Source organism: Crocuta crocuta, unplaced genomic scaffold (assembly GCF_008692635.1).
Source record: "Crocuta crocuta isolate KB4526 unplaced genomic scaffold, BGI_CrCroc_1.0 scaffold197, whole genome shotgun sequence".
Classification (NCBI taxonomy): Eukaryota; Metazoa; Chordata; class Mammalia; order Carnivora; family Hyaenidae; genus Crocuta; species Crocuta crocuta.
The window spans coordinates 10,909,031-10,934,958 of NW_027532002.1; the positions used below are offsets into that span (position 1 = coordinate 10,909,031).

The window sequence follows — 25,928 nt, forward strand, 5'->3', positions numbered from 1 at the left end:
GTCAGCCGCGCGTAGCAGTGGGACCGGAGAAGCCGGCTTTGCCTCCTCCCGGTTCTGCGGGCGAAGCCCGGAGACGGGCACCGACCGGAGAGCTAGGCGGCGTCCCTGGCGGCGGAGCGTGCAGGTAAGCGCCGGGACACCTGCCAGAATGGTGCTCGGGTGGTGGGGGCCAGAGGCGGTGCGGAGCCGCAAGGGCTCGGGTTTGAGGGGTGCCAACAGTCTGTGTAGGACCGGAGTCTGTCTCCTGTCGCTCGGGGAAGAACTGGCTGGGGCGGCAGCCGCGAGCAGGGGAGATTGCTGTCGGGGCCGGCGCCAGCCTCCGGAGAGGTATGGCCGGGGTGCTGCCCACCCCGGAGCTCCGTCCAGGGAAGGACGGTTTGGTCGGGATCGACGGCGAGAAGGCGCGGAGCACCGGGGCCTGGGTCCGGGCGCCGGAAGGGTTGGCGCGGAGAGGTGCCCTGGGCAGCCGAGAGGCGCGGCACCCGGGCGACAGACACAGGAAACCTGTTTAAGTGGGCCGAGCGCGCGGCCTTACCACATCCGCGGGATGGGGCGTGCTAGGGGCACGCGGGCGACGCTGGCCTTGCAGGCGCCCGGCTCGCCTGGGTCCCCTGGCTCGGCCCGCCCCGCTCCCGGTTTTCCCGGCTGGGGGCACCCGCCCCTCCGGGCGTTCCAGCGTCCTGGGAAGCGTTTGCAGCCTGTAGAGTCATTGGAGGGCATAATGGTAGATCGTCCAGATACTTTTTAACCGGGTTAATGAACTTGCCAGCCACCTTCTGCAAACTTGTACTCTTCCTCCTCCGTCTCACAAACTACCAGCCTCAGTCGGAACCCCTTAGCTGAAGGGTCTGTGAAGTTTGTGCGTCTGAAGCCCCCCCTTACTCCACCCTTCCGATTTTTGCACTGACCCTCAGAGTTTGAGAACTGGGTTGGGTCGTTTAGAAATATTTTAAGCTGCAGCTGCAAAAGAGATCCTCACACAGACAGGAGAAAATGTAGGTCTGATTTCTCATCATCCACACTCTACCCCTAAGCATCATACAAGGTGAAGTTCCCCCTTCTGGACAAAGGAGACCAGTCAGGCAGGTCTGGGCAGAAATGCCCTCTANTTTGGGGTTCCTCGTAGCACTCATCTCTCTCTGAGATGATCGCCTTGGGCTGTTTACTGTCTGCCTTTCCCTACTGGAAATTCCAGGAAAGCAGAGACCTTATCTGTCTTGTTCGTCTCCATCCTCAAAGTCAACAACAGTGCCTGACACAGTAGGTGTGCAAGAAAAATTTATGGAATAAACGAAAAAAAACCCAACTTCTCTGTAAAATGTGAAGAATGGTGATTTCATAGCTGGTTTGATTTTCATGCTTTTTAAATCCTTTTTTATTCTATTGGGAAAACGAACAAATACCAGTAACTATTATTGTTTGAGTACCTACTAAAAACTCGATATGTGCTGGGAACTTATACTGATTACTTTATTAAACATTATTGTAGTGTTATTATTAGCTAGGTATATCTAAGCAGATGGGAAGTTAGGCTCTAGCAGGTTAACCAATTTCCCCCAAGATTATCCTAGCAGAACTAGAATTCCAGTCCATTTTCTGTTGTGCTGGACCACTTCCAAGAAACTAAAATATATTTTTCACCATTACCACCAATAGATGCTTAGCTTTATTTGTAACAAACCTGTATTGCTTAGCCAAAAGAATATTTGTTGCTTTATCATTGAGATAACAGTTTCGATAATAGCTAATAGTTATGATGTAGGACAGATACTGCCAGGCTGCAGTAGTTTGTATGATCTCATTTAATTTTTACCATCTTATAGGCAATGTTGTGAGGTTGTCTTCATTTTTCAGATCAAAACACCGTAGCCTAGGTTCAGGAACGTGCCCCGGGTCAATAGTAAATTGAGCTAGATTTTGTCAATAGTTTTTCTGATTCTAAATCTTTAGGTCATACGTGGAATTCTCTCCTGCTCCCACTGTTTAATTAGTTGTTAACTAATGATAGGGTCCAATGACACAATATATTAAAACCATGAGAGGTTGGGCTATAAAGTTATCACAGTCATATCAAGTGTCAAGGTGTACAATTTTCTGAATTGTTGAGACTCTTACTGCCATTGATTTTTGTGGTTGAGTTTATGGTTTGTAGAAAAGGGACCTTTTTAAAAAATTTGTAATGTTTTTTATTTATTTTTGATAGAGAGAGACAGCGTGATCAGGGGAGGGTCAGAGAGAGGGAGACACAGAGTCAGAAGACAGTCTCCAGGCCCTGAGCTAGCTGTCAGAGCAGAGCCTGCCGTGGGGCTCAAACCCACGAACCATGAGATCATGACCTGAGCCAAACGAAGTTGGACGCTTAAGTGACTGAGCCACCCAGGTGCCCTGAAAAGGGACTTTTAATAATACAAAAGGGAAGGAAACTCTTCTTCCGCCTAAATCTAAATTTGAACCTTCACTTAAATCTAAAGAGAAATCTGATGGGTTTTATCCACTGTGGTAAATGGACTTTGAACACAGTAATGCTTTATGCCTTTTAAGGAAAGTTCTGGAAAGACAGTTCCTCTGTTCCCATATGTAAAATAGAGGAGAGTCAGAAATCACTACTAATTCTAAAAGCTGCTGCAGCAACCTTTTAGTAAAATAACTACATTTCTCTGTACGCTTGTAATAAAACTGAGGGCAAGGAGAAGTTAGAGTTTCATGGTTACCATGCTTAAAGGGCTAATGGCAAAATACGGGTGGAAAGGAATTTGTGATCATTTGTTTTTCTTATTCCATTCCCATTTTAGGGGGTAATATAATGTTTTTCCCTGCACAAGGGTCTGGATAATCCAGCTTTATAATGTGCCTCTTGGCAGTACTATATTTTCTTAATGGTTAATTCCATTTTAGGAGTATTCCAGGGAGGGCTGGGAAACTCTCTAACCTGGAATGGCCACAAAAGTGATGGGGGGTGCACAGGAAGAAGGATGGAAGGTGTTCGGTTGAAAGAGCCTTCCAGGCATAATTGAGAGTTGTTTCTAATTTCCTGTTAATTTCTTTTCTGTCTACATCTTAGTCGTCAGCGTTTTTAGCCCCTCTCTTCTGGAAAATTCCCTCTTGACTTCACAGTCACTACTGTTCAGGCCACGTTAATGCTTACCCCAGCCCTCATCCCTGCTTTCCTCAGCATCTTTCACACGGATCCGTTCGCGTTGCCCTTGCACCATCTTAGTCAGGGTCTTAGGGACTTCTACACTGTCCTAACATTACTTACAGGCAGACTTTCCTCCTACAGTCTCTCCTTCATATCACATTCAGGTCAATTCTTTAGGTGCTGTCCTTATGTTGCTAAAACTATAAGTATATAAGTGGCTTATATAGTTAATAACAATAACATTCATAACAGCAGCAATAGTTACTGAACGTCTTGTGCCCTACTGTCATGCGTGCTGTATATGACTTATTACCTTTAATCCTCAGAGCAACACCAGAGCAGGCACTGTTAATATACTTCCGGGTCAGGGTTGAAAAAGTTGAACTCCAGATGAGGCTGTTATACAGCTAACACAAGGTGGATCTGAACCTGAAGCCCCACGTCCTTCTCTTCCCATTTTAGCGTAGAGTCCTCAGCCTAAAGTCAGGATCCGGCAGCCTGGGCTCAGGGCCTGCCTCCCCCTTCATTCCCCAACTCTGTGCACTGGCAGCAACTGAGACCGTTATTCAGCAACTGAGCATTTTGCATTGGCCCATCCACTCCTGTTGCCTAGAAAGCTCTTTCATTGTCTCTCACTATGAAAAACCAACTCTTTAAAGGCTAAATTCATAAGCCACTTCTGCCAGAATAATCTCTCACAGCATTAAAAAAATGAGTCCTCACTTTAGTTTCTGACCACTCTTATATGGTTTCTTTCTTTCCCTTAGCACTTTGTTCCTCTTATACCTCCCCCCACCCAACCAATGCCCCCACCCTATGGCCTCCCGGCCTAGTTATTTATTCAAATTGCCTCCCTTACTAGATTGTAAATGCCTTAAAAGCACAGCTAGCATGCATTCCTCATGTTTCTGTTCCTCTGATCACTAATCGTGGTATCCTGTCCACAGTATGTGCTTAATTAAAAAGAGAATATGAAATAATTATATTTGGTTATATCCTTTAGAATACTCTGTGAAAACCATAATTGGAATGTGGCATTTTGTTTCCTACTCTTTGATCCACAATATTGTAATAACACCTTCGTCAATTTAAGATAAAGTAAAAGAAGTCCTAGTTATTTAAATCCATGTAAAGTCCCTATTCTGATTGTTTTCACCTTGGAGATATTGTAGGGCGATCTCAGACCCATTTACCAAACAAACATTGTAGAATAAATGCCTTTTATATGCGCTATCTTTTCATATATATGGTAGTGTTGTTAAAAATGAATTAAAACTGTTATGGAATTTAAACTAAATTTTCATCAATTTCTTGTTGACAGATGAATATTTTACATTTGTAACCTGATTTACCAGACCCTTTGTGATCCTCACAGTTTGTCATTTATCACTTTGCTCTGTGTTTTCCAGTCACATTGAACCAAATTCCCCACTCTGCCGGTATCCCCTGGGCTATGCATAATAGTCCCTATATCCCCTGGGCTATGCTCTGGCCTCCCAGGCTTAAAAAAAAATGTTTATTTATTAGAGAGAGAGAGAGAGAGAGACAGAGATTGTGCAAGTGGAGGATGGTAGAAAGAGACACACACACACAGAATCCAAAACAGGCTCCAGGCTCTGAGCTGTCAGCACAAAGCCCGACACGGAGCTTGAACCCATGAACTGTGAGATCATGACCTGAGCTGAAGTTGGAGACTTAACCGACTGAGCCACCCAGGTGCCCCTCCGGCCTCCCAGTTTTGCACAAACTTCCATCTTCTTCGTAATCTCTTCTTCCGCACCCATATTCACCTGGCTAATTCCCACTCATCCATCATGTTTCAGCATGGATGTCACTTGCAAGAAGTCTTCCTCTGCCACCTCCAAGTTAAAGTTGGAGAACACTCTTGCCACTCTGTGCCTACCCATTTTATAGGGAGCTGTTATCATACCATTCTGTAACTCTTGACCACTTGACTAGATCTTCCTTGAAACCGCAGACTCTTGTTTGGCTTACGTTAGAATCACTTCGGGATTTTTTAAGCAATGTCCCTACCTAGGCCCCGCTCCCATAGCTTCTGGATCTGGTGGCTGGGGGTAAGGAGGGTTGGTCACTGTTTTGTTTGAAAGGACTTTTCTCATTCTATATTCTAGCTGGATTGCATTCCATTGTGTGAATGTAACATACTTTATCTACTTATTTTTAAATAACAGCTTTTTGGAGATACAATTAATATTTTATACAGTTCACTCACTCAAAGTATACAATTCAGTGGGTTTTTTTTACTATATTAACAGTGTGTAACCATCACCATAATTAATCTTAGAACATTTCATCACCCCCCAAAGAAATCCGCACCTACCAGCAGTCTCCTCTTTCACCCTGAAACCACTAATCTGCTTTATGTCTGTATGGATTCGCCTATCCAGGACATTTCATGTATTTGGAATCATACACTGTGTGGTCTCCTTGTGTCTGGCTTCCGTCAGCAAACATATTGTATTCAAAGTTCATCTCTGTTAAAGCATCAATCAGTACTTCATTCCATTTTATTGCCTAATAACACCCCCATTGTATGTAATACTATGTTTTATTTATCCATTTGCCCATTAATGGAACTTATTTTTGCTTCCTTTCCCTTATGTTCATCTGTTTTGTATCTTAAATTCCTCATATAAGTGAAGTCATGTAATTTTTGTCTTTCTCTAACTAATTTCACTCAGCATTATACTCTCCAGTTCTATGCATGTAGTTGTAAATGGCAAGATTTCATTCTTTTTGATTGCCGAGTAATACTCCATGGTATATTTATGTGTGTTTCTACACACACACACACACACACACACACACACACACACACATACCACATCTTCTTTATCCATTTCATCTGTCAGTGGACATTTGGGGTCTTTCTGTACTTTGGCTATTGTCAATAGTGCTGCAGTAAACATTGGGGTGCATGTGCCCCTTCGAAACAGCACACCTGTATCCCCTGGATAGATACCTAGTGGTGCAATTGCTGGTTGTAGGGTAGTTCTATTTTTAATTTTTTGAGGAACCTCCCTACTGGTTTCCAGAGTGGCTGCACCGATTTGCATTCCCACCAGCAGTGCAAAAGAGATTCTCTTTCTCCACATCCTTGCCAACATCTGTTGTTGCCTGAGTTGTTAATTTTAGCCATTCTGATGGGTGTGAGGTGGTATCTCATTGAGGTTTTAGTTTGTATTTCCCTGATGATGAATGATATTGAGCATTTTGTCATGTGTCTGTTAGCCAGCTGGGGAGTTCATGGAGTTTTTAATACTATTCTCTGTATTTTCTGTTTACTAGGGCAGCCATTGGCCACAAATGGCTACTGAGCACTTGAAACGTGGCTAATCCTTACTGAGTTATACTGTATGGGTAACATATACAAAGAATATGAAAAAGAATGTAAAACTACCTCAGTGATTTTGTTTATATGTTCAAATGATAATATTTTGGATATATTATAATATATAATTAAAACTAATTTTACTTGTTTTCTTTTGCTTTTTTTAACTGGCTAAAGAATTAGAATTCATATGTGGGTCTGTTGGGACTGTTGCTGTATATTTTTGCATATGCTTGAGATTTTTTCATAAGTTAAAAACAAAGGCATTTGAATTTTTTTAAGTCTGAAGTAAAATATTTTTCATAAATGATTCCTCTTAAATGAAAAGATTGAGAAATATGGATTTATTCGAAGATCAGTCTTTGTAGAAGCTTATAACAGGCAGGCTGTAGCCTTGTACTGTCATTCCTGGGCTGCTCCTATGTGAAAATTTAAAAATTCTTTTGTAGTAGATGAAAGAGCAGCATGAAGGAGTTGTTCCTTTAGTTATTTATCTGATTCTTTGGTTTTAAAGTTGATGAATGATTTTCTTCATCTTGGAGAAATGTAGAAAATGCAGTGGTAATTTCATTGTTTTTAGTCACAGTGTTTATAGCCTGAAGTTGAATTTTATGGACTTGATTTATAATCACTCTGCCTAAACCTGTTTGTTTGTGAGTCAGAATGTGCTTGTTTCTAGGCTCCCCAAGACCTCTGGAATATGAGTGGAATATGATTCTTAAAGAGTAATAAGAGGATTTACAGCTGAGAAGCACATTGTCTTCACACAAAATTTTCTTTAGACGAGTATTATGTTGCTCTCTGGATGTCTGTGTTTACTCATAGAGAGTGAACCTGAATTGAAAAATAGCTTTAATGTAAGCAGAACAGAATTAAATTGCCACGAACAGCCCAAGAGATCATCAAAGGATCTGTGACTGTCAGTATAAAATCAAGTTTATTATTTTGTTTACTCCTCTCTACAGTTACCGTATTAAAACATGATTTTTCAAAAATGTGTGGGTCACTTTTCTCAATATAACATTTCTCCACTTACGTATTAAAATGTAGTACCATTAACGATTCCCACACTTGTTTTCTTTCTTGATAACAAATGTTATAACACAAGAAATTTAAAGTTACAGTGTAAGTCTAGTAAAACAAATTTTATTCCCCAAATCATCTGTGGTGGGCAGTGATCTGAAATGTTTAGAAGCAAGAGCTATTTTTTTTTAATTTCACTAAATAATACTATGTTTTTAATCTCACAGACATTATTAGAATTGAAGTAAATGCCTCCCTGGAATGAAAATGGGGAATATGATTTCTGCTCGGACATGTAAGAAGTGTTTATTGAGGACATGCACTGTGCCAGGTGCTAGATGGTGTACAGGGGATATGGTGATGAGTTATCCCGATGTGGAGCCTCCCTTCGAGGAGCTTACAGTTTAGAAGGAGATAGAGATACTTAGCAATCACAGAGAATTTGTTAGTTACAGTGGGGATATGTGGCTCACAGGGAATGAGTCTGGATTTTGATTGGGGCTCTGGGGAGGAAAGTTCCATTTTCTGTAGGTCATGACTCAGGCTACTGATTGTCTGAAGAAGGAGGAGGAAAGAGAATGGGGTTGGGATTCTCCGAGGAGGATGGTCCAAGCAAAGTCCTGCCCTTTTTGTGTCTTTGTGCTGCTCTCAGAGGTTAGGTGGAACTGACTGGAAGGAAGGGTTTAATGCCTGCCCTCAGCTTTTGAATTGCTTTCTATGTTGCTACACAACATTTGTTTATTTACTGCTGGGAATTGAATCCCAAGTTGAGTTTTTACCACCTTTGGAACTAAAACTGAATGAGACATAACAACCTGTTCTCTACATAGCCTTAAAAGTAGCTTAAAATCATTTGCTGGATTGAATTCTAGAGTTGCTCCTTTGTCTAGCATCTGAGATGCAGTGAGTTTGAGGTATTTGAAAGCCTCAAAGGATATGGGGAAGACCCATGTGGGTTTTTTTTTTCTTTCCCCTCACAGGTTCAGAACTTCTTCAAGCAGGTTTCTGGTATATATAGAATTAACTGAGGTATCCTTTGACTCATTAGGGAATGGGGAGCCATGTTGCCTTTAAAGGCATATAAGTAACTATGAAGCACTTCCCGTGTGCCAGCCTAAGTGCTTTGCTTATACTATCTCCTTAGATCTTCCAATAACTTGTGAGGTGGCTACCATCAGCTTAGCTTAACAATGGTCTGAACAGAGGCTCAGGAGAAATACTTGGCCTTTGGTTGTCCAACATCCACTTACCCTTCCTGATTTCCATTTGAGGAATCACTTCTTTGCATATAGTTTGCTGAGTCCAGAACAAAGGCTCCATTCTCCTTGGCTATGAGTGGCCCTGTGAGCCAGGCCAGCCACATGCCTCTTCCCGTACTCTGGGTCCCGTGCCAAGGGCCATGGGGATTCTGCTGCTGAGGGTGTGTCCTGACCAGACCACTCCTGTCTGTACCACATTGTTGTGGTCTGGCCTCCGTTTCCAGGAAGCTATGCCAGTGCTTGCCTCTCCAGCCTCCTCTTATATTCCTTAAACTGTATGTAGAGAGCAAAATGGAGTCCCTTGTGTCAAGCAGGGGCTTCTGTCAAGCAATGACATGAACAGTTAAAGGTACTGCATTATGAGGGCTTGCCGGGACCAGCATCAGCTGACACCCCGGAACTGATAACAAGCAGAAGCAGAGGAGGTCTGCAGGGGCCCGCGACCAATTAAATCCCTTTAAAAAGGGGAGGACTTTTTTTTTTTTTTTAATTTATTTCTCGGAGAGAGAGAGACAGCGTGAACAGGGGAGGGTCAGAGAGAGAGGGAGTCACAGACTGAAACAGGCTCCAGGCTCTGAGCTGGCAGTCAGCACAGAGCCCGACGCGGGGCTCGAACCCACAAACCACGAGATCATGACCTAAGCGAAAGTCGGACGCTTAACCGACTAAGCCACCCAGGCGCCCCATAAAAGGGGAGGACTTTTGTAGCAAACTGTCAGACCCTTCAGACCTGACCCGTCTATGTCTGATCCCTTAAAAAAAAAAGGCAACTGCCACTGACCAGAACCGAGATCCTTCCCTACTTGAACATAATAAGCAGTAAAGTACCCAGAGCTGACCCGGGCCTGCCCGAGGCCTTATCTCAACTGCGCTCACAGACTGACTGCGCGTTTGGTTCCTTAACTTCCTACACCCTTCTGTTATCTGTTTGTGGTGTGAGTTGTCTTAGGTTCTGCTCTGTGTGCTGCGTAAGAAGGCAGATTTAATCACATGGTGAAATGTCACTGAGTTTGGAATCCTGAACTTGCTTTAAAATTATGATTAACCTGCTTTAGGATTGAATAAAGCCGACATCGTGGAAAAACACAGCTCGCGTCTGCGCGCCTTCATTGCGTGCTGATGACACTGGTATTTTTCCAAGATACTGTTTTTGGTTTCATTTGCTAGGCTGGTTTCTTTTGCTTCCACTCAAAGAAGCCCTGACGGTTACAGGCCTAGAGTGGTTTACATAGTTTACTCCCAGTCACAAAGGGAATAACTGGGCAAAACTGGGGTCCAGTCTGATTCTGTTTCTACTGCCCCCCCAGAGGGACCAGCGGGCCCCTCGGTGTGGGGAGAGCACTGGACTGGGAGCCAGTGAATCAGAGGATGGATCTAATCCTAGCGATGTCTCTACTTTGGTGGCCATGGGCCATTCACCACCTTTTTAGGCCGTACTGGACGGACAAGATAAAAAACCTACCTGTATCTCAATGACACCCTGCCTGAGAAGATTCCCTTCTCCATGAGATCTTTGGACCTATTGTGTCCCAGTTTCTAAAGGCTTTCGGTTTGAGATTTGAGATGTGGTCTGAGGCAGTGGTTTTCAAAGTTTGTTCCAGCAGTTGCTGTATCAGCGTTACCTGGGAGCTTGTTAGAAATGCAGATTTTTGGGCCTCACCCCAGACCTACTGAATCAGAAGTTCTGCAGGTGGGCCCAGCAAGCTGTGTTTTTACTAGTCCTTCAGGTGAATCTGATGCACACTAAAGGGATTTTCATTTCATTAAAAAGAAACGCGCAGAAGGTGCTACGCAGAAGCAGGGAGCATGAAAAAAATTAATTGGTCACAGCTACTGCTCTCAAGGAACATTTAATCCAGGAGACAGATATAAAAAGCACAGTTGTGGGAGACAAGGAGGGGTGGATCCTTGCTGTGAAAGATATTGCCATGCTAGAGTAGCACAGAAAGAGCGATGTAAGGTGCTTTTTCAGAGAAGTGGGCATTTGAGCCAAGCTTTGAAGGACTCATGGGATCAGGACAAAGGAAGGGAACAGAGGACTGCATAGAAAGCACATCTTACTGAGAATACAGAATGAGTCAGGGCATAGCATTTTTGAGGAATGAGGAACCCTCCAGTTTGATGATAAGGACTGCTTTAAATGGGAAAAGTGACAGGATATGAAAATGGAGAGGTAGGTTGGGGCCCTACTGGAGTGGATCCTGGTCTCATTCTGTAGACAGTGAACGAGGAGGTGACATGGTGGGGGCTATCCAAGAGGAAGTATTCTAGAGCTGGTGGAGAACGTTGGAGGCTGGGAGTAAAGGCATGGTGAGCTTGAACTAGGGGGGTAACAGTGGAGAAGAAAGGGAAGATCACTCAGAAATACTGGAAAGTTAGGATGATGGCCCCTAGGAACTCAAGGGATCTGGGGGATGGAGTTGAGGGAGAAGGCAAATAGGATCCAGTGGGCAATAATAAGTGGGGCTGGTATGATCAGGGAAAAATGTTAGAGCCTTACATCCTACCTTCCATTAAAATAAGTTCCACATGGATCCAAACCTTAACATTAAAACAACTCAGAAAAAAACCAGAAAATACCGTTTAAATAATAATGGTGTTAAAAAATTCTTTCAAGATATGACACAAAATCCAGGCCCTATAAAACAAAAGATTGTATCATTTGACTACATATAATGTTTGCAGGGCCAGATTTTTTTTTTTTAAACTATGTCAAGGGGCGCCTGGGTGGCTCAGTTGGTTTAGTGTCTGACTTTTGATTTCGGCTCAAGTCATGATCTCATGGTTCGGGAGATCAAGCCCTGTGTCCAGCTCCACACTGACAGCATGGAACCTGCCTGAGATTCTCACTCCCTCTCTCTGCCCCTCCCCACCCCTCAAAATAAATTAAAAAAACTTATGTCAAATATGTCAAAAGGCCTCCACAATATGGTATGTAGAGTACCTGAAAGACTGCACCAAAAAATTACTAGAACTGACACATGAATTCAACCAAGTTGCAGGATATCAATGTACAGGTATCTATAGCATTTCTTTTTAATTTATTTATTTGGAGAGAGAGAGACAAAGAGACAGTGGCAGAGGGAGAGAATCTTTGTTTTTTAATGTTTATTTATTTTCGAGAGAGAGAGAGAGGGAGAGACAGAGTGCAAGCTGGAGAGTGGCAGAGAGAGAGACACACACAGAATCCGAAGTAGGCTCCATGCTCTGAGCTGTCAGTATAGAGCCTGATGTGGGGTTCGAACTCATGGGCCACAAGATCATGACCTGAGCCAAAGTCAGATGCTTAACCGACTGAGCCACCCAGGCGCCCCAAGAGAGGGAATCTTAAGTAAGCTCTGTGCACAGCATGGAGCCAGTTAGGGACTCAGTCTCATGACCCTGAGATCATGAGTGGAGCTGAAAGCAAGAATTGGGCACTTAACTGACTGAACCACCCAGGCATCCCAAGAAATATATTGCATTTCTACACACCAATAATGAAGCAGCAAAAAGAGAAATCAAAGAATCAATCCCATTTACTATGGCACCAAAACCCATAAGATACCTAGGAATAAACCTAACCAAAGAGGTAAAAGATCTATACTCTGAAAACTATAGAATACTTATGAAAGTTATTGAAGAAGACACAAAGAAAAGGAAAAACATTACATGCTCATGGATTGGAAGAACAAATATTGTTAAAAAGGTCTATGCTACCCTAAGCAATCTACACATTTAATGCAATTCCTATCAAAATACCACCAGCATTTTTCACAGAGCTAGAACAAACCATCCTAATATTTGTATGGAACCACAAAAGACTCTGAACAGGCAAAGCCATCTTGAAAAAGTAAAGCAAAGCTGGAGGCATCACAATTTTGGACTTCAAGCTGTATTACAAAGCTGTAGTAATCAAGATAGTATGGTACTGGCACAAAAATAGACACATAGATCAGTGGAACAGAATAGGAAATCCAGAAATGGACCCACAACTGTATGGTCAACAAATATTCGGGGAAGCAGGAGAGAATATCCAATGGAAAAAAGACAGTCTCTTCAACAACTGATGTTGGGAAAACTGGACAGCAACATGCAGAAGAATGAAACTGGACTACTTTCTTACATCATACAGAAAAATAAATTCAAAGTGGATGAAAGACCTAAATGTAAAACAGGAAACAGTCAAACTCCTAGAGGAAAACACAGTCAGCAAACCCTTTGACCTCAGCTGCAGCAACTTCTTACTAGTCTCTGGTGGTAAAGAAAACAAAGCAAAAATTAACTATCGGGATTTCATCAAGATAAAAAGCTTCTGCACAGAGAAGGAAACAATGACCGAAACTAAAAGGCAGCCTATGGAATGGGAGAAAATATTTGCAAATGACATATCTGATGAAAGTATCCAAAATCTATAAAGAACTTCTCAAACTCAACACCCAAAAAATAAAGAACCTAGTTAAGAAATGCGCAGAAGGCATGAATAGACAGTTTTCCAAAGAAGACATCCACACAGCTAACAGACACATGAAAAGATGGTCAATATCACTCATTATAAGGGAAATACAAATAAACACCACAATGAGATATCACTTCACACCAGTCAGAATGGCTAAGATTAGAGAAGAAACCACAGGTGTTGGCAAGGATGTGAAAAAAGGGGAACCCGCTTACTCTGCTGGTGACAGTGCAGGCTGGTGCAGCCACTCTGGAGAACAGTATGGAGGTTCCTCAAAAAACTAAAACAGAACTACCCTATGATTCAGCAATTGCACGGTTGGGTATTTACCCAAAGGATACAAAAATACAGATTCAAAGGAGTACATGCACCCCGATGTTTATAGCAGCATTATCAACAATAGCCAAACTGGAAAGAGCCCAAATGTCCATTGACTGATAAAAAAGATGTGATATTTATGTGCAATGGAATATTACTTTGCCATCACAAATAATGAGATCTTGCCATTTACAATGATACGGGTGGAGCTAGAATGTATTATGCCAAGTGAAATAAGTCCATCAGAGAAAGACAAATATACCGTATGATCTCATTCATATGGAATTTAAGAAACAAAAGAGATGAATATAGGGGAAGGGGAAAAAAAAAGAAGAGCAAACCATAAGAGACCCTTACCTATAAGGAACAGACTAGAGAATTGATGGAGAGAGGTGGGCAGGGGATGGGCTAAATGGGTGATGTTTGTTAAGGAGGGCATTTGTTGTGATGAGCACTGGGTGTTACATGTAAGTGATGAATCACTAACTTCTACACCTCAAACCAGTTTTACCATATATGTTAACTAGCTTGAATTCAGATAAAAACTTGAAATGGAAAAAAGAAAACTATGTCAAAAGGCAATCAACAAACTTAGAAATATAATTTCAATATATGTCACAAAGGTGTAATTTCATCAGTATACAGAGAACTACAGGGATACCTGGGTGGCTCAGTTTAAGGGTCATACTCGATCTTTACTCGGGTCATGATCTCAAGGTTTGTGAGTTCGAGAGTTGCATCAGACTCTGTGCTGATGGCAAGGAGTCTGCTTGGGATTCTATCTCTGTCTCTGTTTCTCTCTCTTTGCCCTTCCCTGATGTGCAGGCATGCACGCTTTTTCTCTCAAAATAGATAAATCTAAAATTTTAAAAAAAGTATACAGAGAATTACAACAAATCAGTAAGAGAACAGTTACTGTAGAGTCAAAGAATATGTATGGTTTACAAAAGAGCACAAAATTACTCTTAACCATGAGACCCTTAACTTCACTCATTAATAAAAAGAGAAATGCCAACTGAAACTTTCATGAGATGCTGTTTCCCACCTATCAGATTGACAAATATAACAAATTGTGTTAACACTGTTGGTGATACTTATTTGAGGACACACTATTTATGGCGGATGGAAGTTAAAATGGCCCTGTGTAGAGCCGTTGACAGGATCTATCAAAATTGCAAGTGTGTGCACCCTTTGAACCAGCCATAACAATTCTATGAGTTTTATCCTACAGATATGTATATGTGCACACTGACATATGTGGAAAGTTGTTTATTGCAGCATTGTTCGAATAAATAAAAAATTGCAACCAATCTAATTGTCCATCAATAGGGACTGGTTAATAAATAATGGAGCATTCAAAAATGAAGCAGGTCTACAGCTACTGATTAGAAACAACCTCTGAGATAATTATTAAGTTAAAAAAAAAAGCAAGGTGTAGATTGCATGTTTGTGGCATACATGCCACATGTATCGAAGTATGTTTGGTATGCTTCCATTTGAGTAAAAGTATATCCATATATAATTTATATTTTGTATCTGTATATACATAGACATGTCCATATTTATGCTTTTGTACCCACAGTCATAAACTGGTGGGCTCAAGCCAGCCTGCACCAGCTTGAGAGAACCAATTGTGTGCATCTCTTTTTAATTCCTTGGTCAGTGATTTGGCTTTGGTAGTTTTGAAATTGGTAATGGTGGAAGTATTTACACCATGGAAATAAGCAAAGGCAATAAATCAAGGCTTTTGTTTTTGTTTTTCCAGAGAACTGATTGCTAAACATTTACTGGTACCCAGTGTGTATCATAAGTATAAAATATCTCTTGACGGATCTGCAAGAGGTTTGTTAACATCAGATTCCTTAAGACAGGGAGAAGAGGTGGCAAAGGACAAGTATGAGATTGCAATTGTATCTCTCGAATTTCGTTCCACATAAATGTATTATTCTGAAGTAAATATTAAAGCAAACAAAAAAAAGTAACTCTAGATTTTAATTTCAGGCCTATATAACTGTTTTATTTAAGGTGCCATGAATACTATAGGGGAAAATAGAAAGTTGAATAGATTTTTGGGAAAAAGAATGCATTTGGTTTTGAACAGGCTAAGCTTGAAGTCTATGACTGACATCAGTGGAGATATCCAGCAGGTAACTCAGAAGAGGGGCGAAAGCTGGCGATCACCTCTGTGAGCCTGCAGGTTTAGTTGAAATTAAGGCAGCTGAGGTTTCCAAGGAAGGCCTAAGCTGTACATCCTTTTGGGCAGGTGTCTGGAGAGAATGTGGGATGGATGCATGTGGTGCCTTGGGGAATGCCAGCTAAGAGGTAGGCTGGGGAAGGGTAACTAGTCATAAGGTAAGAGGACCATGTAATGATAATAACAGTAGCTTTCTTAAATGGATTATCTATAAAGAGTGAGACATTATTCTCAATACTTTTTGAAAGAACATTACCTGATTTAATTCTTGGAACCACTTAATGGCTGAGGAGGGGAGTGTTATTTCTATGATTGCCAGTGAAGGCAGGAGAGTAATTCCAAAGAGCAAGCCTAGAGAGAGCTCCTAGGAGGTATGTTAATAGAGCAGGACCTCAAGATGTAAGATTTTATTTATTAAAAAAATTTTTATGTTTTATTTATTTCTGAGAGAGAGAGAGAGAGCGAGAGAGCGAGCATGAACAGGGGAGGGTCAAAGAGAGAGGGAGACATAGAATCTGAAGCAGGCTCCAGGCTCTGAGCTGGCTGTCAGCACAGAGCCCGACGCGGGGCTCGAACCCACGAACCGTGAGATCATGACCTGAGCCGAAGGTGGATGCTTAATTGACTGAGCCACCCAGGTGTCCCAAGGTGTGGTAAGATTTTAAAGGTCAAGACATTTCAGGCAGAGGGAGTATTGAGCCATGGCCAAAAGAGATGCCATCTGATGTAGCTGGAGGATAGAGATGCAGGGAAACTTGAGGGCAGTGCACGGCTACCCAGTTTTCTGCAGCCGGAAAGCCACAGAGTGTTTCTGACATAGGGAATATGCTTTAATCAGTCTGACTGGGATTCAAATCCTGTATTATGGTGTGTTCATTGGTGGGTGGAGGGATGGTGGAAACAGAAGGTAGATCACGTAGATGGCCTATGAATACAGATATTCCGAGTATCTGCAGGCAGGAGCTGTGATCGCTAGTGCAGCCTCACTCTTAGTTGGTTTTTTGACTCCAGGTGAATTTTCTATGTGATGGGCATATCATTTATCTTTTTTCTTTTCATCTGTCAATAAATTATGGGATACAGTCTATATTTTCCAGAAGGCTGTCTGTCAGTGAGGAATAAGGAAAGTGGAGGTGATCAAGAAATAATTATTTGGTGACATATATTTTTAGGCACGTGTTTTATTTGTGAGTTGGGCGGAGACAGAATATTCCTGTCTCAAGACACAAGCAAGTCCTGTGTCTGTTCTTCTGAGAGACACCATTTGTGCCAGCATCTCTCCTATCCTGTAAATATACAAGTGCACAAACAGCGGGAAATTCACCCTAACTAGGTCTTATGTTTATCCTATGTGTCTCCTTAGGAATAATACCAATAATGAGTTAAATAATGAGAACATGCAGTTCTCTTGAGTAGCAATTCCTGCTTTTCTAGTAGTACCCTAGTTTGCTTATTACTTTTCATTCTGCATCTTTCATGCCTGGAAGTCTCTCTTGTTTTCCGGCATTTTGAGGCTTTATTTTCATAGGGTATGTAGATAGGTGCAGATAGATGTTTATCTACCTTTTCTGATCTACAGATGAAGACACCTTGTTTGACAGATTTGCCTGGGACCAGAAGGACAGAATGTTGGAATTTGGGCGTTGGTGTATGCTCCTGAGAGGTGCCCTGATTTTCCTTCATTGCTAAGAACTTCACAGGTCAGGTGGGCAAAATAACCATGTTCTGTGTCTTGCTCTAGCTAGTTAACACACACTGAGCTTTAGCAGATCACAGACTTCCTTCATTCCTGTGGATCATGCTGTTTCTCCTCCACTCTCTCAGAGGGATTGTGTGAGAATTAGCCAAGGGTTAATAGATGTGAAGGGGGTTTTGGAGAGCCACATGGTTGCTAGTTGGGCAGGAAACCACCTAGAGGAATGTGGCCCATGTGAACGGGCCTCACACTTATCACAGTTATCTGTCATTTTCTCTGGGGAGGTAGTTTCAAGCTTCAGCAGCTCTAAAATAACCCACAGGGCCCTGTTAAAACACAGATCCCTGGCCACCACCCCCAGAGTTTCTGACTCAGTGGATTGGTGGTGGGGCCCGAGATGCTGCGTTTCCAACAAGTTCTCAGGTGCTGCTGGTCTGGAGACCCCTTTGAAAATCCACATATTGGTTCAGTAGGCAGAAGACGGAGTTTCACTCACCTGAGGCTGCTCTGATTTGGGAAAGGACCAGAGAACTCTGGCTAACATCATGGTTAGGCTATCATAACCCCCATTTTTTCTATCGTATTTCCACATTTGCAAATCACATTAACACACTTTGCTTCTCACAACAAAACAACCCTGTGAGGTAGGCAGGACTTCGTTGCACAGTTGGGGAAAATCAGAGTGAGCACCTTGCATAAGGTGAGTGCAAATTGCAGAGCTGAGACTGCATCTAGATTTTCTTACTGTAGCTTTAAAGTTCCTTCTAGTTTCACTAGCTGTTAAAGCTAGTGAACAGCTTACAGATCAGCTGCTCTGATAATGCTCAGAGTTTGTTTTAATCACCCTCCAAATCCAAAATAGCTTTTTATTTTAGAACAGTTTCAGATTTCCAGAAAAGCTGTGAGTTCCCATATGCCTCACACTCAGTTTCCCCTATCAATACTGTTGTATATTAGGAAGGTCCATTTTTCACAGCTAATGAACCAACACTAATATTATTAACCCAAGTCTACTTTGTCCACATTTCCTTGGTTTTTACCTGCTATGCTATTCTATTCCAGGATTCCTTTTTTTTTTTTTTTTAATGCCCTTGACAATTTTGAGGCATGCTGGCCAGGCATTTCATAGAATGTCCTTTAGTTGGGATTTGTCTGTTGTTTTTCTCATGATTAGAATAGTGTTAATGGGTTTTTGGGAGAAAGATTACAGAGGTGAGGTGCCATTCTCCTCATATCATATTGAGGGTACATATTGTCAACATAATTTATCACTATTTGTGTTGACCTTGATCACCTGGTGGAGGTAGGGTTTGCCAGGTTTCTCCACTGTAATGTTACTCTTTCTCCAACCCACTATGTGCAGTCCACACGTAAGGAGTGGGGGGTTATGTTCACGTCCTTGAGGGTAGAATATCTACATACATTGTTTGGTATTTTCTGCATATCAGGTTTGTCTATCCTCCATTTATTGATTTATTCAGTTAAGCAGTATTTATATTCGTGTGGATTCATGGATATTTATTTTGTATATTGGGCTATAATCCAATAGTGCTTTATTTATTTTGTCACTATACTTATACGAGCTTTGACTAGTAGGTGCACTTTCAGTTGGTTCTTGTGTTCTTTCTCCTTTTGTAACATTTTTTAAAAACTTTTTAGAGAAAGTGGAGGAAAGAGGCAGAGGGAGAGAGACAGAGACAGAGAGAGAGAGAGAGGCAGAGAGGCAGAGAGAGACAGAGAGAATGAATCTTGAGCAGGCTCTGTGCTACACGTGGAACTCAACTCAAAGCTCGATCCCATGACCCTGGAATCATGACCCTGAGTTGAAATCAAGAGTCAGATGCTCAACCAACTGAGCTACCCAGGCACTCTTCCTGTGTTCTTTTGACATAAACCCATTGTTGTGGATTTTTTAAGCATGTTCTTACTTTTTAGAGCTACAAGATTGTAAATTGATTTCATCTAAATTGATTTCATCATCCACTACCTGAGTCAGTGAAAACACTGATCCATTCTACCCATCACGTGTTAAAAGTAAGGAAATCAGTGTCTTAAACAGTGAAATGGCTTATCCAGGGTCATGCATAGTTGGAAGCAAAGCAGGTCCAGGTCCTCTAGACTTCTAGTCCTGGGTCTTTTCTATCTCTTTATGTTGGCAAATTTTCCACTCAGAACCTAGATCAGCACAGTCCCACCTCACCCACGTTGTGCGTAGACCATCAGACCTGAACTCACTCCGATGTCCTGCTGTCTACTCATGATAGATGTAAGAGAGTACTGGCCAGATTCCTTGTGGACACTGCCATGGCAAGGCTGTGTTTCCCAATTAGAATGGGATTTTGTAACGGTGAACAGCTTACAAACCAATATAGCACGTGACTGCTGACATTAGCACTTAGCAACTGAGTTTCCACCACATGACTGGCCTCTGTGGGGACGTGGAGACAGAAGGGAGGTCTGTACAATTCATGCAGTTTTCATTGGAGTTCTCCCCTTTCAATGGAGGCGGCAGAAAGAATTGAATTCAAGCAGCAAAACCTTCAGATTTCACTTCATCCTGTGAGCTCCTGAGATGCACAAAGACAGAGCTAAACAAAAAGGTTTTGGGTGTTCTGAAGGCCCAAACAACCTGTTATTAGGATCTGGTGTGAATAATCAATTACACTGAGAAGCTTATTTTCCTCTGTGGGAGGAACTAATCCAGCCACCAAAAGGTTCCTAAAATGCAGGGAATAAGAAGGGACGTACTTTTTTTCATATCCATTTCTCAGAATGCTTCATTTCAAAAGATATTTAAATTTTTTTTTTTTTTTTTTAATAATTGAGGATGAGCTCTCTGTCTAAAAAATTGTTCCTATAAAGGGGTTTAAAGGACTAGGGCAGCAGTGATATATTAGGGCATTTTGTTTGTAAGTAACCAACCCCATTGAGCTTAAAGACAATTTAAAAGAAAATGTGCTGGCCTATGCTGCGAAAAAGCCCAAGAGTAGGGCTACCTTCAGGCATGGCTGGATCTAGGGGCTCAAATCATGTCATCAGTGCCTGTTTCTTGCCAACTTCCACCCTGCCTTTATCTGGCCTTATTCTCAAGCAGGCTTTCTCCACCTGAGTACCTCTTAGTAGCTGTTGGCTTATTTCCTCCATGCCAAGCAATTACATTCTGCAGATGCTTATTGCCACTGATTGTCCCCGCCTTTGGCCATGCTCCTGACTCTGAACCAGTAACTGGAACCAGAGTTATCAGGGCTGTCATTGGCCAGCTGCGGGTCTGGTGTTTGCTGTGGAACAGGGAAAGGGGAGCTTAGGTGCTGATACCAGACCGATGAGTTGGCTGGACACACAAAAATAATGGATGTCCATTGTGAACACGGGAGTAAATGCTTGATGGCTGAGTAAATGCTCAGCTTTTATGCTCTCTATGCATTTGTTTATTTAGTCCCTTCCCAAGCTGCTCATTTATTTTGTGGATTTGTGAATTGTTTTAGAGACACTTCCTAGTCATTCCTTGATTAATGTACTAATTTGACTGCCAGACCTCGTTAGGCCTTCAGCAAATATTCTTCTTGCTGTTATTGCTAATTTCAAGGCCAGTTTCGGCTAGTCTTGGCTAGATGATGGTGATCCTCTCTTTGAACCTATGTCAATGCTAAACAATTTATGATTGGTTTTGGCAGAGTAGTCAGCATGGATGCCTTTAATAAATTTGCTTTGCTATTTGCTATTGGAGGAAAGGAGGTGACTTCTGATCTTTTTTCCTTGATGCTATTTCTAGCTCAGATCATTAGTAGTTACTTCTAGTCCTTCCTTCTATAAGAGGAAACCAATTTTTATGTTTTATCATTACATGAGCAAGAATTATGATTAAAGATTCTTTTTAAATGTTTATTTTTGAGAGAGTGAGACAGTGCAAATGGGGGAGGGGTAGAGAGAGGGGGAGACACAAAATTCGAGCTGTCGGCACAGAGCCTAACGTGGGGCTCAAACTCACTAACTGCGAGATCGTGACCTGAGATGAACCTACTTAGCCACCCAGGTGCCCCTACAGGAGCCAAGAATTAGTTCCAGGTTTAAGAAAAAACTTACCTAAAAGTTTGATTATTCAAATCTCTTGCTTGTTTTCCTTGTTGCTACCTGCCTTCTGCAAATTTCACTGCTCATTAGCACCTTTTGCCTGAAGGTAGATTAAGATAAGATCAAGGAATCTATGTAATTAAAACTGACAGCATCCCATCTTTTTCTTTTTTTTTTTTCCTGGAGGGCTACCTCTTTGGCAATGTTTCTGTGCAAAACCAGTTTGTACGTTGACCAACATGAATTGTGATGGATTGTGTGAATTCTAGTTAATCATCTTCCTCGGGTCTCCTTTTACAGCAGGAATTTCAACATTGGCTGCTAAGTCTCCTCCCTCTGCTAGTTGCCTGGGCTTCAGTTCTTTCCCTTTGCCGCCTTCTTTGAGGCCTATTGAGGTCAAGTTAAAAATGAAGTAAAGTCAAGTTCAGAAGAGGATAAGTGTTTGTGTCTGTTCATCAGTCTTGGAGTGTGTGGAATTTTTTTTTTTTTTTATCTCTGAGGCAAATAGAAAATATTTTTCTATTTATTTATTTATAAAAGTTTATTTATTTTTGAGAGAGACAGAGACAGTGCAAGTGGGGGAGGGGCAGAGAGCGAGGGAAAGAGAGAATCCCAAGTGGGCTCCACGCTTCCAGCACAGAGCCCAATGCAGGGCTCGAATTCATGACCTGAGTTGAAACCAAGAGTCAGGTGCTTAACTGACTGAGCCACCCAAGAGCCTCCGAATAGAAGAGATTTTTAAAAATCTACCTTCATTGGCACAATTGACTTTACATTTGTTTTATTTTGTTGATTTCTGTGTTTATTTGAAACAGTGCTTGACTGGTTCAGTGCCATTAATTTTTAAAGAAATTTTTTTAACGTTTTATTTATTTTTGAGAGAGAGAGAAACAACATGAGAAGGGGAGGGTCAGAGAGAGAGGGAGACACAGAATCTGAAACAGCCTCCAGGCTCTGAGCTAGCTGTCAGCACAGAGCCTGACACAGGGCTCGAACCCACGAACCATGAGATCATGACCTGAGCCGAAGTCGGCCGCCCAACCGACTGAACCACCCAGGCGCCCCAGTGCCATTAAGTTTTTAATTTCCATTTTGAATCTCTAAAGTATTTGTATCTGGGCTATGGTTGATATTCAAAAAACCATTTTGATTAGGTTTCTCATTCATGTATATATACTACATATGCAGAGCATGCCTTTGTATTATGAGAATATTTTTAGAACACTAATGAAGTGGAAGGGTTTGTGTTTCATTTCCCTTGGTTTTCCCTCTATTCAGACACCTGCATTTGCCATTAATTACTACTCCCATGGCACTCTCTCTTTCTTTGTTGTGCAGTGTTTTAAAATAATACTGGGACGGAAGCAGGATTCTGAAGCACATATCTGCATTGGAATAAATAGTTGGCTTTTTCTTAGTAGCTCAACAGAAGTCTCATTTAAGAGTAATTGCTATTTTTATGCATTTTGAGGAGCTTCTGTTTCTTTTCATCTTTTCTGCAATCTTTGCTTATTCCCTATAGCTGATCTCCTTTGGTCCCCTCGTTTTTTTTTTTTCTTAATCAAACAATTCCGAATACCATTTGCAACTCCTGCCTTGTTTCAGATGCAGAAAATTGCTTTTTCTGGGATCTCTTTTTAGCAGTAGGCTTTTGGGTCAAACCAATGCATGTCATATAGGTTTGTAAGTGGCTGATAATCACCATGACATTAAAAAGAACCCATTTATTAATGAGAGGTATTTTAGAAGAAATATATTCTCTTTTGGAGGGTTAGCCTATTGGTTTTATTTTAGGTAAACTTCTTCCTGAAGTAGAGTATGTGTGCAGAAAAGTCTACAAAGCACCAATGTATACTTTAATGAGTTTTCATGTGATAAACACATCTATGTAACCAGCATCTAGATCAAGAAAACAGAATTATTTTCTCCTTAAAAGCTCCCTCATAAAGCTCCCAGTCCCTGAGCCTACCCCAAAGGGCTTTCTTGATTTGAAAGACCATCAGATTAGCTTTGCTTATTTCTGTAATTTATATAAATAGAATCCTATAGACTCTTCGAGTGTGTGAGATTCACTCAGATTTTGGTGTGAAGTTGTGATTTGTTCATTCCCATTGCTGTTAGAATTCCCTTGTATGAATGTACTGAACTTTATCTATTCTATTGATAGAATTTGGGTTTTTCCCATTTTAGACTGTTACTATGAATGCTGATGTATAGCTTTTGGTGAACAGCGTGTGTGCTTTTGTGGAGTATATACCTAGAGTAGAATTTCTGGGTTACAGGGCTGGCATACGTGTAGCTTCTGTTGATTTCCCCAAACAGTTTTCTAAAATGGTTGTACTAATTTACATTTCCTCTGGCAGTATAGAGTTCTAGTTGATCTATATTCACACTTGACAGTTTTTTCTTTTTTATTCTAGCCAGCATTCTGTTGGTTGTTTAATGGTAACTTGTGATTTTTAGATTGCATTTCCTTGATTAATAAAGAAGTCAATTCCCTTTTCTTGGGTTTATTGGGAATTAATATATTGTTTTAAAAAATGCTTTGATCTCACTTATGTTCTTTAGTCATTTAAGTCACAGCCAGGATTTTGGTGTTCAAACAAACAAACATTAAACTGAAAACTTAGAAGATGGATTTATTAGCATTTATTAAGTTGTGATATGATGTTCTAGGCCAAAGAACAAGTCTCTAGATCTTTATTTTATTATCCCCATCACTAGATTTACAATGTTGTTTTGGAAGGTTAAGGACACATATACAATTAGAAATTCAAGTTTCTATTTCTTTTCTTTTTTTTTCTTAAGTTTATTTATTCAAGTAATTTCTACACCCCAAGATGGAGCTTGAACTCATGACCCGGAGATCAAGAGTTGCATACCCCTCAGCCTGAGCCAGCCAGGTGCCCCTACAGTTTCTATTTCTAATTCAGTCTTTCATCTCACATTAGTTGAGCAATGTGTTACCATCACAGGGGATGGTAAGGTGAAGGATTTAGTTTTAAACTTTAAGAAACCCCTATATGTACATAGCAGAGTGAATTGATGCTATTATGAAGCTCTAAAACTGTGCCCTAGGCTCCCTGAGGAAGGAGGAATTGAGTCCTATGGGAGGAATAAACAGTGAAATGCCTTTAAATTTGACTGTCAACAAATTTTGTGAGTGGAGCTGGAAGGAATGGGCATTTCCCACAGAGTGGCTGGGTCTTAGAATGTGCAGAGGGATATAGAGGAAGAAAGTTAAAGAGAGTGAAATGAATTTTTTTAATATTCAAAGAGCGACTGTCAATCAGTAAAGGACCAAAACAACTCATTAGAAAAAGCAAATTAAAACATGGAGATACCATTTTTCACTATCCTTTTGGCTGAGACTTAACAACAATGTTTGATGAAAGATTGTATTGGCAAGTATGTGGAGAAACCGTCTCCATTTATGGCTGGAAGGAGAATGAATTGCTATGAGCTCTTATGAAAGGCAATCTGGCAGTCTTTTTCGTTGAAAATGTGTATACATTTTGACCCGGCAATTCCCTTTTGGAAATGTATCTTGGAAATATGTTTATATATGAGTAAAAGGCTATAACAGGAAAAGATTGGAAATAACCTAAATGTGGGAGACGGGGAAATAAATCATGGTTCTCCCACTCAATGGCTTCCTGTGCAGCCAGTGAAAAGAAAGAGTGGCTGTCTCTCTATTGATATGTGGAAACGAAACAATTCCCAAGATGTATTGTTAAGTTGGAAGAAAGGTGTGAAATGGTGAATAGTACAACAGCCATTATGTAAAAATTGGGGGGAAATGCCCATGTATCTGAAAAAATAAATAAGAATTTGATTACAGTAGTTGCTCCCTGACAGGAGAATTAGGTGGGAGACTTTTTACTTACACTCCGGCAACTTTTGAAGTTTGAACTGAGAGAATGTTTTACCGACTCAAAATAAGGAAAATTATCCCCTGCCCCCCAATAGGAAATGAGATCACAAAGTACTTTGAATTCTAGTCTAAAAACTGTACTTATGTGTATTGTTAGGGTTTATAAACTTCTTTCACATGTGTTCCCTCTTTTTATCTTTACAATAGCCGAGAAGAGGCAGAATTTATTTTTGTTTTATAAGAGAGCAAACTGAGACTCAGGTATTTAAGCAATTTGCACAAAATCATTCAGTGACTGATACTAGATTTGAGGCCATCAAGTGTATTGTTTAAGAAATTACTTCATTTACTAAAATTAATAAAAGGACAAAAGGCGAGGGGCGCCTGGGTGGCTTAGTCGGTTAAGCGTCCGACTTTCGCTTAGGTCATGATCTTGCGGTTCATGGGTTCGAGCCCCGCGTCAGGCTCTGTGCTGACTGCCAGCTCAGAGCCTGGAGCCTGTTTCAGAGTCTGTCACTCCCTCTCTCTCTGACTCTCCCCTGCTCACGCTGTCTCTCTCTCTCT

General features: G+C 41.3%; 1 protein-coding gene across 4 annotated transcripts in view; it reads left to right on the top strand.

The window, feature by feature from the left end:
• The window catches only part of OSBPL3 (oxysterol binding protein like 3), a 191,881-nt gene that overhangs the window by 3,322 nt on the left and 162,631 nt on the right, over positions 1–25,928 (top strand). For 3 of the 4 annotated variants that reach the window (XR_013337885.1, XM_077775314.1, XM_077775316.1), the window contains exon 1: positions 15–124. The exons of the other annotated variant lie outside the window; for it this stretch is intronic. The gene's annotated coding sequence lies outside the window, so the exon portion shown is untranslated. Of the gene's footprint in view, positions 1–14; positions 125–25,928 lie in introns of those variants that run through there. 4 annotated transcript variants of the gene reach the window in all.